Genomic DNA, 19572 nt, shown 5'->3' on the forward strand with positions numbered 1-19572 from the left:
AGAAAATTTATTTAAATCCTTTGCCCATCTTTCAATCAGCGTTTTTGTTTTGGTTTTGGGTTCTTTGGTTTTGGCTTTTGGTTTTTTTATTTTGTTTTGCTATAGATAAAGAAAATGTTGTGTATACACACACACACACACACACACACACACACACACACACAATGGAGTCTTATTCAGTCTTTTAAAAGAAGGAAATCTTGCCATATGCAAGAACATGGAGAACCCAAAGGACATTATGCTAAGAAATAAGCCAGTCACAGAAGGACAAACACTGCATGATTTCACTTATATGAAGTATGAAAATAGTCAAACTAATAGAAACAAAGAGTTGAACGATGGTTGCCAGGGACTGCGGAAGAAGAAAATGAGGAGCTGCTGTTCAATGAGGATAAAGTTTCAGTTACGGAAGAGGAGTACGAGCTCTAGAAATCCGCTATACGATACTGTGCCTGCAGGAACGATACTGTAGTGTGCACATAACAACTTAAGAGAGTATCTCTCATGTTATGTGTTCTTACCACAATTAAGTTAAAGTCTCTTTTATTTACACTGGCTTATGTTCCCTCCCAGTTCTCCCACTGCCTTATCTCACTAAAACATGTAGAGAGTATTCACCCATTTCAGAGATGAGGAAACTGAGGCTCAGAGAGGTAGCCAGCTTACCTAAGGTGACACAACCCTTGAGCAACAGAGGAGCCTAGAGTGAGAGCATCTGGGACGCCCCAAGTCCTTTCCTTCCGTATCTTTTTGAAAGGTCATCCTCCCTCTATGACCTGCCCCTTTCGCTAACCCTACCCTCTCTGAAACTTGCTTCTTGAAGGCTGCCAAGAAGATATTTTTGCAATAACCCTGCCCTTGAAAGATGACTTTGCCTTGGGATTCCATCTTTCTGATGGAATTCTTTTGATTTCACCCCTTCCTCGAGCTGAGTTAATTGCCAAGACTGTGGGGAAATCTCACCAGCTCCTCAGTTGAGCCAGCAGGACCCCCATCCTTAACAACACAACTTTCTGACAAAGTATGATAGATGGCCTCAGACAACACTTTCCTAGCAGGGGACTAGAAAGGAAAAATAATTAAAATCAGAATGGAAGGGGGGAAGAGATTTCTTTCCATTGATTTCTTTGCCAATGAGAAGTCTTTAAAAATCACTTTTTAGCTGTAGCCCATAGATGTGTGAGCTGTTATGCTGAGAGAGAGAGAAAAAAAAATCAAACTCTGAACCAGATCAAACTGTGATCTTTCATTCTCCTGAACAGGTGGCCATCTTGGTAAAGATTGAATTAGAAATTCAAAGAAAAGAAAGAGGGAATGTCTGGGGCAGGCTTGGCTTTGGGTAAAATTGTGAGTTGGCAAAGTCTGACTTCAGAACCACGCGGTGCCCCCATTCTCCCCGTGATCTGATCCCCACCTGAGGCAGAATCTGCTTTGAACTAGGGGAGGGGAGGAGGAACTTGGCTTTGACTCCCTCTCAGCTTCCCCTCCTGCTTTCTGTAGACCTCCTGTCACTTGTCCCACCCACTCTAAGTGTGACCTGTCCCTTCAGTGTTCCCAGATGCTATTCACAGACCTGCGGTAGGGGCTGGGAGTTAAACCAATTGTTAATTAGTTCATAATGAAATCTAAACTGTAGATATCCCCTCCCCACCAATCCAAGGATATCGGAGATTTGAAAAAGGGAGCTCTTCAAAACACACTCTGATAAAGGAACAGTAGGCAGTGTGTTGACTGAGGAATACGGCGGATGCTGCGAGGTGCTGCCAAGATCCCCCTTCAGAAATGAAGGATGTAACAGCTCAACTCCTGAAGTGCTTTTAGGAGAGCCCTTTGCAATCAGCCCCTTTCAGGGATTGCCTCAGCCGGAGAGAGCTGCCTCCTCTAAGGTCATGCTCAAGGTCATGCCGACTTTCCCAGGCAACTGGCACCCAATTACTAATTAACAGTGGGTATGCAGACATAGCCTTCTTGCTGGGACAACTTCAGAGACAAGTTGGGAAGATCACTCCCTCTTCAGAACTCTCCCTAGGGTTGGCTGAGGTTTCTGCTGAGAGGCAACTACAACTCGATTTTCTCCTCTTTTCAATCCCTCTTCCTTCTCTCCCCCCCCCCATAGGTTTTAATCCCAAAAGCTCTCCTGAACAACTCCCCTGCATGCCAGTCCCCATCTCGAAATCCACTTCCCCAAGGAATCTGACTGATGACACTGCAATAGGAGAAGGCCCTTCCTGGCAGAGCCCACATGTTACGTAACTCTGGGGCTCCACGCTTCCAATCCTGCTGTTTAGAAATGGTGTTCCCTAAGAGTATAGCAATCCTGAAGTTCTGCCTCTGTTGGTGCCTCAAATCACGCCATCCAATCACAAGCATGAATTCACGTGCACCCAGCTAGCCACTCGACGAACCTCTATGATTGGCTCTTGCAGGTTCCTGAGTCTTTCACTGTGGCCTGTTTCTGCCACTCAGGGCTTTGCAATGTGCTTTCTCTGCACCACTCCCTGACCTGCCAACCTGTTTTCCCACATCCTGAGGCTTCTCCCACATCTAACCTTCCTCAAAATGTGCACGTTCCATGTTTGCCACTATGTGGCACTGGGCAAGTATTGATCCTTCTGAGCCTCCACTTCCTCACTTTTGATGCGGCATAGACTGCCGACTGGCCCCCAGTCAATACCCATCACTCCCGCCTTCCCTTCCCAGAGCATATGGCCACCCATCTAGATACTTCCCAGCCTGCCTTGCTGCTAATGACATGTGACCACATTCTGATCAATGAAATGTAAGTAGGAGAAACTGCATGGTATGTGGAAGTTCCATATTGCGCCCCTAAAAGCAAGCTGTTTTCCCTCCACATTCCTCTTTTCTGCTGGCTAAGAAGTTGCAAGTGAGCAGCTGCATTGAATTCAATAATGGAAGCCAGCTTCAAACCACCAACCTCCACCAGTACACGAGGGAGAAATAAGCTTCTATCTTGTTTAAGCCACTCTATTATGGGGGCCTCTTGGGTACAGCATTTTAGCACGAACATAATAAATACATGTGAAACAAAGATAATGACCCTTACCTCACAGACTTCTGAACATCTAGCCACCCTCAATGACCTTTCCTCATCCTGTTTCTGTTGAATCTCATCTCTAGAACGAGGGCTTTCAAAAGACTGATCTCCGAGTGCCTGGGTGGCGCAGTTGGTTAAGCGTCCAACTCTTGGTTTCAGCTCAGGTCATGATCATCTCGGTGTCTTGAAATCGAGCCCTGCTCTGGGTACAGAGTCAGCTTGGGACTCTCTCCTCCTCTCCCTCTGCCCCTCCCCACTGTCTCTCTCTCTCTTGAATAAATAAATGAATCTTTAAAATACCGATCTCAAGAAATACAGAACAACACAAGCAAAGATCCTGAGTTCAGGGCCCAGATAAGCCAGAGTTCACCCTACATAAACTAATACAGGGCCAAGTCCCTTATCCTCTCTGCTTTGTTTCTTTCGCTGTAAAATTAGGATAAGAATTGTAGTTGCCTTACTTGGTTGTTGTGAAAGTCAAATGAGAAAGTAACATGCTTATGTAAATGTATGCTATATCGTAGATGCAAAAATAGACTCTCAACCAAGGACAGCTATTATTACCTGAGAGGCCACTTTGCCCAAGGAATATGAGCATGTGCTCTGCAACCAGGCAGTCTGGATCTGAATCCAAGCTCCCCCACTTGCAATATTTATAAACTTAGATGGGTTACTAAATCTCTCTGGGTCTTAATTTCCACCTCTGTGAACTAGGGATTCTAATAGTATCTACCTCATAGGCTCATCACAAGGATGAAATGAATTGATAATTTTAAAGTCCAAGTAGAGGGGCACCTGGATGGCTCAGTCCGTTAAGAGACTGCCTTCGGCTCAGGTCATGATCCAGGGTCCTGGGATTGAGCCCCGCGGTGGGTTCCCTGCTCAGTGGGGAGTCTGCTTCTCCCTCTGCCTCTGCCCCTCCCTCTCCCTCATCAATAATAGCTCTGCTCATGCGCACACTCTCTCTCTCTCAAATAAATAAAGTCTTATACAAATAAAGTCTAGCAGAGTGCCTAGCAGGTGGTAAGTGTTCAAAAATTCTACCTATTGATTATCATCATCAAAGACTTCTTCCAGGGCTGATATATTAGGACTCTCCTCACAAAACTGAAAAGCAACGAAAGTCTTCACCAAGGGATACTACTGCACACTCGAATGCTCTATGAAAATGAGATATGCCCTTGCTGACCTGCTGTTAACTGAAATTCTCATTATCAGAACCACATCTTCAAATTGTGGTGTGTTTTTATAAAACTCCTAGCCCCAAACCAAAATATATTAACAGAAAATGAGACTACTTGGCCTGTTTTATAATTCAGCAGAAATACACTAGTCATTTATCCATTTAAACATTTTCTAAGAAGCTATAAGCACAGTTCAAGACTCTTAAAGGTATAAAAACATAATAGAAATCAGTTTCCCCAGACTACTAGCTCTGATTGTAAAGAAAAAGGACAATGGAAGACACCGCTCATTGCCTCAGCAATATCTATTCCCCTCTTTCTTGATAACAAAACCAAATTTCATTTGGAAAAATAAAGTGCCAACTCCAGACCACGGGCTGTCATTGATCTAAGTTGATCTTGACAATCCTGTTCCTTCTTCCTACCTCTCTTGCAGCTAAGGACGGTTATGTGACCCAGGTACAGGGAACAAAGGTATGCAAAATCTGCCAAGGGAGCAGTCTCAAGAAAGCATCTACTTTCCCATTTAGAGGAGACAGAAGCAGCTGGTGTGGTGCCTTTGCCTTTTCCCCTGCCCACCTTCTTCCCGTCTTGAACAAATATGTAATGTCTGAAACTAAAGCAGCTACCACATGATCTTAAGACAACTAACATAAAGGAAAGGCTGAAGAAAAAACAGGTACACTGGTCCTGACATTCCCAAGCCACTCACTGGACCAACACCAGTAACCACTGACTTCCTGACCCCTTGTTAGAAGCTACTACAGGTGAGTTTTACTTGCAGCTAAATATATTCCTAACTATACAGGTCCTTCCACAGAATACGGAGCTGTAGTGGGCAAGTCCAGATAGCAGTTTCCAAGACATGGAGCTATGTTCTTGTATCCAAGTTGTGGGGATGATATGAAGGATGTGAAGAGGGTGCTAAAACTACACCATTCCTACTTCATTATTTTACCTGTGACTACCATCTAATTCAACCCGGTCTCTGGTGAATTTCCTAAGCACAGACACAAGCAGCTTATTGATAATCCTAAGAAGGCACAATTCTCCCAACAGCATACAGAATGTGTGGTCCTTGTCCTCAAATAATAGCTCTGCTCAATTTGGGCAGCCACCCTCCCCAGCCCACAGCACTTTTCCTTTCCTATCATTTCTTTTCTAGCACATAGCAATTCTGTCCCACAGGCTTCCGGTGCCTTTTCAACTCTGCAATCACCCAGCAGTTGGTAAGACCTATTAATATTTCAGTTCATTTTTCAATTGCAGGGTCATGATACTCATTGAACACAGACCATCTATTCATCTACCACAAAACACACCCAAGTGTCTCAAAATGCCCTTCTGGTTACAAATGAGATAGTTACAAAATACCCTTCAGGACCTCAGAGAGCACCCTTCCAGCCACCTTCAAGTCAACGTGAGGTCAATTTCTCCAGGATCCCTTCCACGATCCAAGGCATAACATTGCCTCTTCTTGACATTATTAACCAGGAAAAACAAAAACAAAACAAAACACAGGGTGGAGTTAAGACAGCCATTTCTTTAACCTGAAATACGGCCATCCTCCTCACAATGACCTTCACGATGGGTTAAGAATAATGCAGCTAAAATATATGGAGTACGTACTGTGTTTCAGGCATGAGGGTATTTAAATGCTTTAAACACATTATTTAATTTTACTATTTCATGGAGGTCCTTACAGCTAAAGTGAACACATATTCTGGTTTACATGGGACTGTCCTGATTCACACTTCCCATTCTGGACTTATTATTAATAGCACCCATTTCACCCTCAAAAGAATGCTATTTTACAGTTATAAAATACATAAGTCACGGTGATATCATGTACAGCTTGGGGAATACAGTCAATAATATTGTATTAACTTCGTATGGTGACAGATGGTAACTAGACTTACGGTGATCAGTTTGCAATCTACAGCCAATGTCAAATCACTATGTTGTACACAGGAAACTGACAGAGTATTGTATGTCAATTATACCTCAATAAAAATGCTTTTTTAGATGGTAGATTATACGGTCATCTTAGGTATGGTCAGACCACCTGGGTTAAATTCTAGTACTTCCATTAAGAGCTTTGTACTATTTGCCTCGGTTTCATCACATAAAATGAGATTCATAATGGAAGTATTTCTCACTATCTAAATTATTTTAATTCAACAAGAACATACAACATAGTAAAATATATCAGTAGGAGTTCATACGATTGTGTGCAGGGGATGGGGGGACATGTGCATTTAAGGTACATATAAGCTTAGCGGACTAACAACATTTAGCAAGTGTTCCATAATGTGGTAGATTTTTATTCCTGTTTCTCCATCTGTAAAATGGCAACAACATCTTATGTTTCTGGCACCTACCTGGGGTTCAGTGAATGGTTAGGATTATTATCTTAACCTTGGGAAATAGCTCCCTCTGAGATGGAAGGCATAAAGTGGTCTAGAGATACACAGTATCAAGGGTTTGCTTAACAGCCTCTTCCATCCTGTCCTCTTCCATTGGAAGGAAACATCAATTCTGGAACATGACATCTGTCCCATGTGAGCAATGCAGAGCCAGAAGAACGTGAGATGACTCAAGGCCCACCTGCCACAGGTTGATGGATGGCAAACCAGTGAACTGCTGAGACTGGCTCAAACACCCATCTGCCGAGTGCCAGGAAAGAAGCTGGGGCTTCTACTGTAGCCATTGATGTCTGTCCGGGCATCTGATATCTTAGCTAAATTTAGACTGGCAATCAATAGAGACCTCTCCCAAGGCCTCATTTTCACAGATTCTTACCTCGCCAGCGTGTCATTTTGCAGCGGTGAAACCTACATTCAGGGCTGTTGACCCTGCTCGTAAGCAATTGTCTGAAGTTACCCAGTTCTACCTCCACTGTCCTCCATGTCTTAATCACTTGCAGCAAGGAAAACCATTTTATTGATGGCCACTTTCCTCAAAGTGGGGTTACAGATATCGAATCATGCAATCATGGAAAATCTACACAGAGCCAGATTGCCTTAAAAGTCTGGCGCAGTGGGCACCTGGGCGGCTCAGTGGGTTAAGCGTCTGCCTTTGGCTCAGGTCATGATCCCAGCTGGAATTAAGTCCTGAGCTGGGCTCCCTGCTCAGCGGGGAGCCTGTTTCTCCCTCTTCCTTTATCCCTCCCCCTGCTCATGCTCTCTCTCTCAAATAAATAAACAAAATCTTAAAAAAAAAAAAAAAGCTATAAAAGCCTGATGCACTCAATTTACAGATCAAGAAACTGAGATTCAATATGAGCAGAGACTTGCCCAATATAATATGCAAATTATTTTAGCATTAGAATGCATTGGGGGCAGGACGCTGGAATCAGACTACCTGGCTTCAGATTCTACCTCCACTTTATCTCTCCGTGCCTCAGTTTTCTCAGCTATAAAATGGGACTAATCATGGCACCTACCTCCTTTATTGTGGTGAGGATTAAATGAGACAGTACACATAAATCCCTTAGCAGAGTTTCCTAGGGCTTAGAATTTGCATTAGGTAATGTTGCTTTTTATTATTTTTAATATTGATGGAGCTGATTCCGCATCTCTCAGTAAAAACAACAACAACAAAAAACCGAACTTGTTAGAATCTGGGTGCATCCTCATAAAAAGGGACATTTTTAGGTCTTAGATTTTTCAATGTTTTTCCTTTATAACATGTAATGCTCTCAAGGTTAATAAACTTGACCAGTATTTCCCTTTTTTAAGACTTATTTATTTATTTTAGAGAGAGAGAGAGCACAAGCAGGGGGAGGAGCAGAGGGAGAGACAGAGAGAAGCAGACTCCCCACTGAGCATGAAGCCAGACTGGAGGCTCCATCCCAGGACCCCGAATCATGACCTGAGCCAAAACCAAGAGTGGGATGCTCACCCAACTGAGCTACCCAGGCGCCCCTTGACCAGTATTTCTTAAACTGTATTCCTCAAAAGAGTAGTTTTCTTCAAAGCTAGGAATTCTTTGAAATCCCTAGTTTGGTGGTCATACAAGTTTAAGAAATACTGGACCTTCAGTTTCCTCCTCCCCTGGAGATTCATTATGCACATGAACATATTAAAGATCTACAGAGTCCTGCAGGAAAGAAGTTCAAATGACGTTATTTAAGCTGTTATTTCCCAAATATATTTGACCATAATATCCTTTCGACTATCCCCACTGACACTGGTTATCACACAAATTCCTCAGGAATCAAGAAATTCTGAACTAGATCAAAGCTTCTTAAAGTCTCCCACTCAAAATCAGAAGCCAAGCCATATCACCTAACATTCTGTAGCTTCCTAACCTGAAAAAAAACTTTCTAGCTAATAACCTATACTTGACACTGTCTCCTGAGCCCAAGACTCCCATAGGTCACTGAGTCTTGACAATCATGTTTGTAGAACTTTGCCACCCCACCCCTGAGCCACAGCTGATTGGACCAGAGGTGGACACCTGACTGAGGATGAACCAATCAGATCCTCTCCAGAGAGAGACTCGTGTGGGGAGGTGTCCCAGCCCTTAAGTTAAAGATCCCAAACTCCTACTGCTGGAGACCCAACAGCTGTTCTACTTACAGCTTCTTTCCCAACTCTCCCCAGATAGTGGTAAAGATGGTGACCAGCACCTCCAGCCTGCATTCTATTCCTTTCTTCTCACAGTTAATTGAGTCTTGTTGGCCCTGATTGGCCCCACTTAGGTCACTGACTCATCTTGAACCAAGCACAAGGGATGTGGGCTTCTGATTGGCTGGGCCTGAATCACATGACCACTTCTGGCACTAAGATTGACAAAAACCCATCTGAATCTCACAGGACTGAGAATATAGAAATAGTTTCCATCAGGTTCTGCGACCAGAAGATGGGGGGAGGGGGGGGATGATGGTGAGCAGACAAAAATAAAGATGTCCACCATACCCAGGGCCACATTATGACTTTCATGGGTTTTAGGCACTTTTGTCTTTAAGAATCCCTTCCCCCCCAAAAATATATAGATTTAAAATCATATTTTATGACTGTGTTGGTATAAAGACAAATGTAACCCTGGCTGGATAATATTCATGCTTTTCTTCTGACTTTAAATGAAATTAAAACATTTTTGTGGGCCCTAGGTACTGTACCTACTGTGTCAATGGATAAATCAGCCCTGACAACACCTGCTCTCAGAAACACTTTTCAGCAGAGACCTGTGCCCACGAATGCACAAGTATTCTTCCTGTGTCTGCCTTCCACACCATCCTCCAAGCTCAACCCCAGAGCTCATGAGGAGAGGCAGCCAATTTTCCTGAAGAAACAACCTGGAGAAAAGGGGAGCCAAGGAAATTATGGGCTTCTTAATCAGTATAATCTTCCTGCTAAAAGGTTTATCTGCTACAGTGCCTTAATCTGCTTCCAAAGTTCACATTCATTAACTGCCCAGTCTCAGAAAGGTGTTGATAGCCCCCTTCACAAATCTCTCACTTGCCATAACCGGCATTATATTCATGGCTATTATTTTTAGGATTACATGAAGTCAGTGACCTTTTACTTTCTTCCCCCGTAGTCTAAAGAGAGATGAACCAAGGGGATATTTTCATGGAGAGGAAACCAAAGAATGGAACAAGGTGGAAAGAGACCTAAGTGTTTTGGAATCAGAAGTCCTGAAAGGGACTTCCTGAAGTTAGCTGGAATATCTCTCTTGTCCCTAATTAATTTACCCTAAAGTATTCTGAATAGCCTGGTGTGGAGCACGCATTCCCATCTGTCATCCATTTGCTTACTTTACTGCTCACGGGTTTTGCCATATTTGTGTATCAACTGTAATATTATTAAGCTTTTGTTTAAACCAACTCACTTTTCCCCACACAACTTCATTCTAAACAATACCGTCCAGGAGATCAAAAGTTTGATGAACCAGTTATATTTTTCCTGATACATTTAATTAAATGTTGACTATTCAAAAAAAATATTTGTAGATGTACCTCCTAAAACCTTCATGAGCACCCCCAATGACAGGTATACTCCTGGTAGGATACCTGCCCCTAATTAGCTGTGTGCCTTTAACAAGTCACTTACCTGGGTACCTGGGGGGCTCAGTCAGTTAAGCGTCTGCCTTCCACTCAGGTCCTGATCTCAGGGTCCCGAGATTGAGCTCCATGTTGGGCTCTCGGCTCAGCGGGGAGTCTACTTCTCCCTTTCTCTCTGCTTGTGCTCTCGCTCGCTCACTCTCTCAAATAAATAAATGAAATCTCTGAAAAACAACAACAACAACAACAACAAGTCACTTACCCTCTCTGATCTTCAGTTTCTGGGTCCAGCTGACCTCTAGAGATCTATGATTCTGCAGTTCCAGAGAGGGGTTTAGGCAGTTGAATTTTGCGTAATTGTGTTCCACTCCACCCCCCACCCCCAACTTTATTAGCTTTTAATTTTTTGATATTAATTTTCAAGTGAGGAAAAGCCTATATAAGTTTTGAAAATAAAACATATCTTATTTATAAAAAATAAAATATATTCCCAATCCATTTGATTTTTTTTCTTCAGATTTCTGTCCATCAAGTGCTTTTAAAACTGCAGAGGTTTTGTACATGCTGTTCTCTCTGGAAACAACGTTCTTCCTGCAAGAGTTCACATCTACTCATGCTTCATATCTCAGCTCAAATGCTCCTTGCTCAGGGAAGCCTTTCCAACCTATTACCACCATTTCCACTATAAGTCACATCCTCCTATTAAATGCTTCCATATTATTCTGTTTCTCCAGATGTAATTTTACCTGGCACAAGGTAGGCACCCGGTTTATTGAATGAACATTTCCGGGAGGGGGTGGTTTTGAAATTTCATAGAAAACAACATTTCTTTTGGTAACTTGCTCAGCCTTTTTAGTCCCAAAATCATCCCTAATGTCTAGCCTAAATTCCTCCTCACTTGGCAGAGAAAACATTTTACAAATAGAGTTATACCTGAGTGCTGTACTTTGAGGGCCAAGGAGAAATTACAAGCTGCTTCTCTGATGGAGCCCTGGGAATTTCCTCCCACTCCCCATCCAAGGCAAAATCCAAATGTTCTTGATGCGTGTTAATTGCGAATGGAGCCTACTGTTACCTGGTTCAACACAATTATCTACAAAGCTGGTCAAAAAGGCTCAGATGGTGGTGGTTTAAGAACAAAGAGGAAGGGAGAACATTATTTGAGTAGCAAGTAGGCAAGCAAAATCCATCATGGTTAATTATTTGCTCTTAATTGTCAGGAAATGAAGGATGGATGGAAGAGGGTTTAAATGGAATAATACTAAAAGTGTTCTTCTACCCAAATGCTGTAGCCAAATTTGCAAGTGAGACTTTTCATAATCCACGGGTTGTTAATTATCTAAACACGGGTCCCTTGGAGCTGCCTGAGTGAAGATTAATTAGTTTTTGAAATAATAGCTAAATTGATGCGGGGAAGGAGTTCAAACTCCAAAATAATGGCTGAAAATTAGCCATCCTATTTCTTCATTTCTCTTTGCTGGGTTCCTAGAGGACATTTATCTCTGTTGCTTTTGCAGAGAGGGCTCATTAATCAAACAGGCAGATGGGCCTTCCCAAATTTGTGACGTGGAATGAAAAAGTAGGCCCACAAAGTGCACAGGAAAAGAAAAGCTGATGATTTTCTGCACATACTTCCTTCCAAACTCAGTCATGGCCAGACACTTCCTTGTCAATATGAGCAAGACAAGGAATAAACTCCAAAACTCGATTCTTTTCTCCTGGACTGGAAAATGGGTCTGTGGGCAGAAGGAGGTATTCGTGGGCCCAAATGTCCAGTCCAAAGACTAGACTTCTGATTCAGAGAAGGACTTAGTTTCACATACAGAGTCTTTTTTTTTTTTAACTATAGAAGTAAAATTAAGGTTTTTTTTTTTTTCTGTTTACTTATCACATTATACAAAAAAAAAAAAAGGGCAGGTTTTCACTAAATTTGGAAAATATGTTTGGGGTCGATTAACTAAAAAAAATAGAGATTAGGGGCACCTGGGTGGCTCATTGGGTTAAGCATCTGACTTTAGCTCAGGTCAGGATCTCAGAGTCCTAGGATCGAGTCCTGCATTGGGCTCCTGGCTCAGCGGGGAGCCTGCTTCTCCCTCTCTCTCTGCCTCTCTGCCCACTTGTGCTCTCTCTTACTCTGTCTCTCAAATAAATAAAATCTTTAAAATAAATATGTATATTTATATAATATATAATATATATTTATATAAAATATATATAAAATCTTTAAAATAAATATGTATATTTATATAATATATATTATATATTTATATAATATCTATTTATATATTATATATATTTATATATAAATAAATAGTAGAGATTAGGGGTACCTGGGTGGCACAGTTGGTTGAGCATCTAACTCTTGATTTTGGCTCAGGTCCTGATCTCAGGGTAGTGAGGTCGAGCCCCATGCTGGGCTCTGCACTCAAAATGGAGTCTGCTTAAGTTTCTCTCTCTCCCTCTCTCTCTGCCCCTCTCCCTGCACTCTATCTCTCTTTCTCTAAAATAAATAAATAAATCTTTTCTAAAAAATTGAGTTTATGTGAGGTTGATGAATTCCACTTTACAGATAGGCAGTTGTCTGAGTTTGAGTTTCTCCAAAATCAGGTACTGGACTTGCATGCAGGTAGTTTATTTGGAAGATGACCCCAGGAAGCACAAGTGAGGAACTGGGAAACGTGAGCCAGAGAAGGGTAAGAGCCAACAAAGCACGCTGATGAGCTGAATACCACCATGGGCAATAAGGACTCAGTCTGTCAGAAGTCTTATTATGAGAGGCGCCTGGGTGGCTCAGTCGATTAAGCATCTGACTTTAGCTCAGGTTGTGATCTCAAGGTCTTGGGATTGAGTCCTACATCGGGCTCCCCACTTAGCAGGGAGTCTGCTTGTCCCTCTCCTCTGCCCTTCGCCCTGCTCATGCTCCCTCTCTCTCTCTCGAATAAGTAAATAAAATCTTTAAAAGAAAAAAAAGTCTTATGAGAAATCATGTGAAACACACTTGTAAATGGTCCTTCTGGAGGATGAGGAGGCTGGACCATTTATTTGATGATATTTATGCTGCAGCAGTTGAGGGTTTTGCCTTGGGTATTAAGATCTGACACTGTTCTCCCTGGTACCAGAGGAAGCCCTCGGGCAGAAAAGGGAGATACAGGTGGAAACTGTCCCCAGCTGCAGATGAGTCCAGATGGACTGAGGGGGCTACTGGGGGGTGGCATCAACAGTCGCAGCAGTAGCCTCGCCCCAGAGTAGGCAACACTGGGGTACAAGAAGCTGGTGACTATCCAGAACAAAGCTGTGGACAGAGAAAACACACAGAGGTTTCAAAGATGAGCCTCTAAATGGAAGTTATAAGGGTAGACACTACAAAATAAAGCATGATAGCTTCCCACAGGGGCAACTCTACAAACTTTAGTGTACTTTAGAGAGGATGCAGAAAGATTTATTTATGTACGAATGGTTTTAGAGATTCCAACAACTAAGTCTAGGGGGAAACAGTTGTTACAGAGTTTGTGTCAATATCCAAACAAATATCCCCTATCCTGAATCATTTTCTTCCAAAGCCCCTGGGTTTTCCTGTCTTTTCCCTTCTGCCCTGGAACTCAGACCGAGCCAACTTTGTTTACCCAGCTTATTAGCAAGATCTTGTATGGTCTTGGGTTTGGTTCTCCCAGAAAAAGCCAGAAAGGCAATGATTCAAGGAGTCTGAGAGGTGATCCCAGGAAAGTAGGTGTCGCTGGTTGAGTTCCCCAGAAAGTGGACTCTGAGATGGAGTTAGCATGGAAGATGTTTATTAAGGAATGCCCTTGGAATCAACACCTACAAAAGAAGGGGAAGGAATCAGAGATGGGAAGCAGGAGGAGGTGAGCCAGCATGCAGGCCCAGCAACACCTGAGCCAACCCTACAAAGAGCTCTGAAGCTCGAACGACCCTTATGAGTAGCCCAAAACTTAGCTAGGATGGCTAAGCCTTTATAACGGCACACAAAGCAGTCATTGGGTGTGGGCTTCCCCAGAACCAGGTGCATCCTTGGGCAAGGCAGCTGTCTGCAGCCAGATGATCCCTAAAGGGACTGACAGTTGAAGGTCATCTGCCAACAGCACTCCTGGAAACTGGGGCAACAAGTCTTTCAATCAAGGGACATCTGCATGTTGTACCAGTGTCCAATACAGTGGGGCAGGGGCGGGAGTGAGTGAGACAATGAAAGGAAATAAGTCAATAAACAGTATGTTATTGAAGAGGTTACCACTGTGGGCAATCAGATTATCCCACCTAGGACAGCAAGGGAGCTGGGGGTATTTCTCTACCAAGTCACATCAGTCACTGGTTGAGAGCTAATCCCATGGAGCATTAACGTCCTGGACACAGGCTCACGGGGCTCCAGTTACCAGAGAAAGTCATCAGGCAGAGTCACTGTGCAGCCCTTTGGGAGCCTTGGGCCGAGTATGGATAAAATGGTGTCATCGGCATATGGGTAGGCACCAAGAGTATCTGCTAAAGCACCAAATGGTTAACCAAAAACAATCCTAAAAGGGTTTTTCTGCCATACAAGACAGCTCTAACCCTCTTCTCAACTGCCCAATTATCGCAGAATCATCCTTTTGCCAAACTGCAATTAGAGTGATCTCCCTAAAGTAGGAAATTAAACATGTCACTGTCTTCTGCTTGAAAGCCCATCCTGCTTCCATCTCTAAGAAAAAGTCCAAATTTCTCACTCTGGCCTAAAAGGCCCACCTCTAAAGCATGACCTTGCCTTACTTTACCTTCTACGACCTACCCAGTTAGACTACACTCATTTACGTCCCTCTGATTCATCATGTTCTCTTCCTTTCACGCCTTTGCACGTGGTGTGTCCCTTGCTTGTAATATTCTTCACTTTTGCCCACTCCTATAGCTCCATCAGGTCTCAGTCTTGTGGTGCTTCTCCCAGGAAGCCTTCGTTCTACCACGGAGTGGGTACAATCCCCTCCTTACAATCTCCTCCTTACAACCACAGCATGCTGAACTTCTCCATTGGTAGTATTTATATACTGCATTTTGGTTGACATATCTGTCTCCCTCACTAGACAGAGCTTTGCAAGGGCAGAGACCATGACTTGTTCACCAATATGTTATCAGTGCCCAGCACAAATGTTTGACACAAGGTAGTTACTCAATAAATTGTGGGGGAATAAATGTGGAGCCAAATTTGCCCCAAACCCACAATGCATGATGCCCTATATCCTTCCCAATTTGGTCCAGTTCCAACAATCACTTTTTTGTTTGTTTGTTTTGAGAGAGAGAGAACATGTGAGAAGGGGGAGGGGCAGAGGAAGGGGAGAGAGAGAGAATCTTAATCAGGCTCTACATTCAGCATGGAGCATGACATGGGGATCAAGCTCACAACCCTGAGATCAGGACCTGAGCCAAAATCAAGAGTTGGACACTTAACCAACTGAGTCACCCAGGTGCCCCCCAATAATCACTTTGAAGCAATACAGACAACCTCTTCACCAAGGAAGTCTTTGCTGTCTGATCTACCCTTCTGCCTATTGTATCATTACTCTTCATGCCTGGGTATTACGAGAAAACTGACATTTGGCCTCGGAAGCGGAAGGACACAATGATTCAAATAAAGAAAGGCTTTTACAACTTCCAATTACGGAAGTGAGGTGTGTGAAGGAATAGAGGTTCCTACAGAAGAGAATGGTTTGGTTAATCAAGGAGGAGAAGTGCAGATTTAATGAGGACACTGCAGTGGCTGAGGTACAGACCTCCTCTTTTACAGCCACCCGCAGCAAGAAAAGAGCAGATGATGAGTCATTTCCAAGCCGCAAAGATCCAGTCCCCACACTAACTGACCTCCAGAAGTGACATTGGAGTTTTGGAATCTGAATGCATCTAGATGTCCAAGCAATCAATAATCCCCAAGGAAGCTAATTGAGTTAACTGGGGCCCAGCAGACATGGCCTGAAAGACATTGGACAGGGCCTAAAGGAAATCCATCTGCAGGCCAGAAATGGGATGGAAATTGAAAAATAAGGGCTTGGAATTGGTACTACAATTCTTCTGACAATAGATGCTTCTTTTTCCAGTAGATGATAAACTCCATGAGGACAGAAATTCTGTCCATCCTTTCACAGATGTATTCTGAGTCTAGTATAGCATAGCATCAGATATGTACCAAATCTTCATCAAATATTTGTTTAAAGAGTGAATGAATAAATAATGAAATGCTCTACCACTTTCTCTTAAAATCTTGCAACATCTTATTGCTGACAGTTTCTCCAGTTTTGTGACTGTCCATTCTCTGCAATGCAATTGAGCCTCTAGCCAAGGCAAAAATGTGGAGGAGCCAAAGCTCTCATCCATTGATGGTGGAAACATAAATTCGTACAAGTACTTTGAAAAACTATTTGGCGGTGTCTACTAACATTAAATATACATACACGACAAGCTAGAAATCCCATTCCTAGGTATATGCTCAGCAGAAATACACACATATATTCACTAAAAGACATGTATAGAAAGGTTCATTGCATCACTATTCACAATGGCCCCAAACTGGAAACTACTGAGATCCCCATCAATGCTAGAATGGATAAATATATTGGGGTATGATCATACAATGGAGTGTGATAATGAGATAATGAGATAATGAGTTTCTTCAGAAACTATAGGCAGCAACGTGGATGAATATGACAAATGTTGAGCGAAATAAACCAGACACAAGGATACTAGTGTATGATCCAATTTATATAAAGTTCAAAAACAAGCAAAATAATCTGTTTGGTTAGAAGACAGGGAGTAGATACTCCTGGGGATGGCAGTGACCAAAAAGAGTGATGGTGGATATTGATGAGCATTGCAATGATCCATCTCTTGATCTGGGTTCTGGTTACATGGAGATGTTCAGGTTGCAAACATTCACTGCACCACACATGCTTATGATTTGTGCTTTTTGCTATACTTAGGTTATACTTAATTTTTTATTTTAATTTTAAAAAATAATTCTAGCCAATGACTTGCAAACCCAAATGCCTGTGTATTTCATGTATGTGAGAGACATGGTTCAGAGGGCCAGGTATGAGGAAAACAAGGAAGAGGTAGGGACTGAGTGAAGAGGGAGTCACGCCCCTCTAAAGACATTTAAATTCGGAATCTGTGCTCACCCAACCAAACATGACTGGTGGCCCAATTCAGCCCATGTATAACCAATTATCAGTCTCTTCAGGTCTGCCCATACTCAACCACCCACAGTCTCTAGACATACCCGACAACATGTCCCTAAGCCTTTGCCCTCACCCTGTCTTCTGGCACCTTCTCCTATGGCAATGCCTTCTACTCATCCTCCAAGATCTAGCTCAAATGTTTACCAGGTGGAAAGCCTTGCTGTCTTCTCCTCTCTCAGGCACTAATAATCACTTTCTCCTCTGTGTTGCCATAAGATTATGTCTCCCCCCACAGAGTATAAGCCCAAGAGATTTTGTTCCCAGCTTCATTGCCAGCACCTAGGACAGCACCTTGAACAAGGTAAATGCTTCATCTATATGTTGAAATACAGCTGGAGAAAATTATTTACTATAGCGCTATAATTATGTTCTTTATCCAGAAGGGTGTAGTTATAAAGCCCATAAACAAGTAAGCATAGCCCATCAATCCCCCAAATTCCAAAAGACTATAAACAGTCCCTTATTGGGATTTGGGTGGTCTATTCCAATCCCTATAGACTCCAAAGAGGATAAAGATTTTGAAATTGTTTCCTTATTCTATTATAACACTCTGTCAATACCTACAAGCTATTCCAGTAGGTCCAAGGATTCCCCCCACCCAAGGAATAATATCCCATGAGGAATTACTAATTTGGAAGCCTCCTCCACTTGGACCCTCATTCTCTACTTTCCCTCCCTCCTTGACCCTTAGCTTATTCAAGCCATTGCTCAATCTTCTTATGCTTAGTTTTCAGTGCAATTTTTCAGCCATTTGGATCCTCATTTTGTTCCGCTGTTGGGTTGGAGATTGTGGCATGAAGAAGGGGCCCAGATCCTTTGGATGTACTCAGCCTGGCCTCCCTCACAGTGGATTATCAAAAAGTAATCAGATCTATCACACTGCCAAGACTAACATCCTCTACCATCTCATCCCCTAGTCATTATTATGCTCAAAGATATCTATCTCCTTGGTATATGCCACAGGAAGATGGAAGTAGAGGGAGAAAAATATGTTCCCTCCACTCCTCTGTCATAATAATCATCACACTGTATTCTGACTAGATGTATATAATCTACTTCCTCTAGGAGACTAAGCTCCCTGAGGGCATGAACTATGTTTTATTTTTCTATACATCTAAGTGTCCTCAGGGCACTCACAGAGGGATGGAGATGGGTGCCATATGGTGATACGCTCCATTGGGTAGCAGTTGAAAGAAAAGCTGCTGCCACTGGCAAAAAAAAGGAGCATTTTAAACCAAATTCATGTTTGCCTCCAACAGATTGCATCTGTCCAAAGTTCTGTACTTAGGCTACAGAAGACAAAAGGCACCAAGTGGGAGTTTGGGCAACTGAAAGCTTGGACCACTCAGAATGATGGGTCTACATATAGCTCTCTCAGCTGGAAGCTACGGGTGCCTGCCCTGCCTTCAGTGTTGAGAATACTGCACGCAGGGTAGAGGATTTAAGATGTTATAAATACATTCTCTGGATGGTAAGAGCATCCACAGGCACCACTAGGCACCAGGACCATAAACACGGTGGAGATGGGGGGTGGGCAGAGATTCTTGTTTAATTAAAAATAACTTTTTTCTGAATATAAGCATCATCTATGTGAATTGTGGAAGATTTCAAAAATACCAGGAAGCATAATTTTTTAAATACATGTGATACAAGGACCTAAGAATAAACATCGTAACTCCTTCCAGGCTTTTATATACCAATCCTGGCACTGGTCGCAGAGAGTGCTTGGCTCTGTCTTCACGTGAACTCAATTCTGTTACACATGGTTTCTGCCAGGTGTAATTCTCTCCTCAGTGCCTCTTCCATGCCCACTGCCATGTGCACTTCCCTCCAGCACGGTGACTTTCATCTCTGGTGCGTAGTATGGATTTTTTGCAGCTCATTCTCCATTCTATGTCACATGTGCGGTGATGGCATGAACTCTGTGCCCTGCTCCTCTCCTCCCTTTGGACTATCAAAAGCCTATTTTGTAACACCCCCCCCCAAATGTGTTATTATCTTCCTGCTATATCCACCCTAATTCTTGTCAAGGTGAGATAGATGCCTCCAATTAAAAAAGCATACACACTAGGAAAAAGAGAAAATATACACACACACCAATATTTCTGCATTTCA

The 19572-nt window shown here is 42.8% G+C and overlaps 1 protein-coding gene across 2 annotated transcripts in view; it reads right to left on the reverse strand.

Annotated features, from left to right (window-relative positions):
- SUDS3 (SIN3A corepressor complex component SDS3) overlaps positions 1-19572 on the reverse strand; it is a 403092-nt gene that overhangs the window by 196343 nt on the left and 187177 nt on the right. The window contains exon 15 of one of the 2 annotated variants that reach the window (XR_015722320.1): positions 10299-10473. The gene's annotated coding sequence lies outside the window, so the exon portion shown is untranslated. Of the gene's footprint in view, positions 1-10298; positions 10474-19572 lie in introns of those variants that run through there. The other variant, XR_015722321.1, reaches the window with a different exon arrangement.

Source organism: Ursus americanus, chromosome 30, assembly GCF_024610735.1.
Source record: "Ursus americanus isolate L20-20 chromosome 30, mUrsAme1.1.p, whole genome shotgun sequence".
Taxonomy (NCBI): Eukaryota; Metazoa; Chordata; class Mammalia; order Carnivora; family Ursidae; genus Ursus; species Ursus americanus.